The following is a 3,481-nucleotide window of genomic DNA, read 5'->3' as shown; positions in this document are numbered from 1 at the left end:
AGACTCAACGCCGGAAATATGATAAAAGCCATAAACACATGGGCAGTGCCAGTAATCAGATACAGCGCAGGAATAGTGGAATGGACTAAGACAGAACTCCGCAGCATAGATCAGAAAACCAGGAAACATATGACAATACACAAAGCACTACACCCAAGAGCAAATACAGACAGACTATACATAACACGAAAGGAAGGAGGGAGAGGACTACTAAGTATAGAGGACTGCGCGTCAACATCGAGAACAGAGCACTGGGGCAATATCTGAAAACCAGTGAAGACGAGTGGCTAAAGAGGTGCATGGGAAGAAGGACTAATAAAAGTAGACGAAGACCCAGATATATACAGAGACAGGAGAATGACAGACAGGACAGAGGACTGGCACAACAAACCAATGCACGGACAATACATGACACATGGCAATGGCTACAGAGGGGAGAGCTCAAGAAGGAAACTGAAGGAATGATAACAGCGGCACAAGATCAGGCCTAAGAACCAGATATGTTCAAAGTACGATAGACGGAAATAAACATCTCTCCCATATGTAGGAAGTGCAATACGAAAAATGAAACCATAAACCAACATAGCAAGCGAATGGCCGGCACTTGCACAGAACTAGTACAAACAAAAAGAGGCATGATTCAGTGGCAAAAGCCCTCCACTAGGAGCCTGTGCAAGAAACATCAGCCACCTTGCAGTAATAAGTGGTACGAGTACCAACCTGAGGGAGTGATAGAAAACGATCAGGCAAAGATCCTCTGGGACTATGGTATCAGAAACGGATAGTGATTACGTGCAAAGAGACCAGACGTGACGTTGATTGACAAAGTCAAGAAGAAAGTATCACTCATTGATGTCGCAATACCATGGGACTCCAGAGTTGAAGAAGAGAAAGAGATGGGAAAAAATGGATAAGTATCAAGATCTGAAAATAGAAATAAGAAGGATATGGGATATGCCAGTGGAAATCGTACCCATAATCATAGGAGCACTAGGCACGATCCCAAGATCCCTGAAAAGGAATCTAGAAAAACTAGAGGCTGAAGTAGCTCCGGGACTCATGCAGAAGAGTGTGATCCTAGAAACGGCGCACATAGTAAGAAAAGTGATGGACTCCTAAGGAGGGGCAGGATGCAACCCGGAACCCCACACTATAAATACCACCCAGTCGAATTGGAGGACTGTGATAGAGCAAAAAAAAAAAAAAAAAAAAAAAAAAACAAAAAAAAAAAAAAAAAAAAAAAAAAAAAAAAAAAAAAAAAAAAAAAAAAAAAAAAAAAAAATAATAATAATAATAATAATAATAATAATAATAATAATTATAATAATAATAATAATAATAATATAATGCCCGTTCTGGCATTGCCACGAAAATCAGTGTTATTATAAATAAAAACTGCGAAAGCCAAAGAAGCATTGAAACATTGCAACAACTTGTTGATTGTCATCTTCTAAAGTAATGTCACCATAATCATTCTATCGATTAGAGATAAAGAAAGAGAGAGAGAAAAAAAGCGTCGAGATACATAGACAGACAGAAGAGACGGATCCCGTGGAACATCAGTAAGATTAGCTACATCCATTAGTCTAATTATAAGTCGGCCGGGAGTTGAATATCGGCGAATCACCTCCGTCCTCTTCCTTCTCACGCCTTCAGAGATCTCCTTCTTTCCCGGTGCCTCGTGCCACTTTTGACCTGACTGTTAGATTATAAAGAAAAATGTTATGCATCGATCCTCCGGTCTATTGTATTTGCTTGTTGTAGGTTTCCTCGGGAGTTATAGAATTTCCTGTGTGGTGTGAATTTTGCATCGTACTGCGTCTTATTAATGCAAGGTTTTTATGTAATATCCACTTTTAGTTTAAACAAGGCGTGATCCAGCTTACTCGGGACGCGTGCAAGATTTACCCCTACCCCCCCCCCCCCCCCCCCCCCCCCCACCCCCCCCCCCCCACCTCCCACGCATAAGTTTATAAACATTATATTGCTAACTTGACGTAAAGTAGTCTTCATAATTAATGTCCATACTTAGTACTACTCTTAGTAACAAGGATCAAATAAAAAGGACACAAGTTAAACACGTTCATATATTCTCAGTTATAAGTGCAAACACAAAATAATCGAACAGCAACATAGCCTCTACATCCAGCACACCAAATAAATTAAAACATGCTAAAATCTACGGTCAAATATAGCCTTGTTTCACCAACGAAAATTATAAGAAATACACTATATTTTATTAAAAATAATTGTTCAGTACTGTTTAACATGCACATTATTTATTTTTTACAATTTCATTCTAATAAATAAATCATAAATATCCTATCCTAAAATTCATGTATCTTGAACTCAACACGAAATACCTTTTTCAGACCTTTTTAGGCTCTTCCATAGACATAGACTACCCCCAACAAGAACAACAACAACAACAACAAAGTAGTTTGTAGGCTTACTCCCCGAATAAGCAAGCAATTTCCAGTATATTGTAAATTTTACATCTTACTGCGCCTTAATGCAAGACAAATAAATGGCTTTATTTGTAATATCCACTTTTGATTTATAAAAGCATATTGTTATTATTAAGATTTCAGAAAGTCCTTATCCGCATTCGTTACTGAAAAAGGATTGGTTGTATTCACATTTGTGAACTGCAATGTAAATTGACTCTTAATTAAATCTAGAAATAGCTCGTTTTTTAAAGGACATTCTTTGACATGATGGGAAAGAGCGAACGATTTGGATATGATTGTGTTTTTTTCAATGGCAGATGCAGTCGATCTGTGCCAAAATTATCATTGGCCGCATAGAAAACCTCATCTAGAAATTAACGTAAATGTTGACATACAATTTATCGTCAAAAGTTAAAATCTTCTCTCTCGTCTCTCTCTCTCTCTCTCTCTCTCTCTCTCTCTCTCTCTCTCTCTCTCTCTCTCTATATATATATATATATATATATATATATAGATATATATATATACACACACTTATATATATGTATATATTTAATATAAATATGAACGATTTTTCAGAGGTTAAAGAACTGAAAGACGTCGGGAGTGTTACGGCTTGGTAGAAGTACAGTTGAGTTACTTCCTGATCAGGATGTTTAAGACAAGCTTGGAGAGAGGGATGATGAGTTAGTACAGTGATTCAGAGAAACAGATGCCTTTGTAAAATGCTAAATGTGAATGTAAGTAGTTTTAAATGTATGGTTGGAATTTGGTTAAGGAATTAGGACAGATAACAGAAGCTGAGTGTAATTTTAGGCGAAAGGGTCTATGAAACGACCGTTTGCTATAAAACGCGTGTGAGAAGTTTAAGAATACAGGTAAAAAGTTATATTTGGCTTACATGGACATAAAAAAAAAAAGATTACCGTATAATTGGCAGAGTTGCAGTGTAAAGGGAGTTGAGAAAATGCATGGTGTTGAAGCTTGAGATGGATTACAAGTTTTATTAGAGAAACAAAGAGTGCATTTTT

This window comes from Macrobrachium nipponense, chromosome 15, assembly GCF_015104395.2.
Source record: "Macrobrachium nipponense isolate FS-2020 chromosome 15, ASM1510439v2, whole genome shotgun sequence".
NCBI classification, from domain to species: Eukaryota; Metazoa; Arthropoda; class Malacostraca; order Decapoda; family Palaemonidae; genus Macrobrachium; species Macrobrachium nipponense.
Note: the sequence above shows the minus strand (reverse complement) of the source record.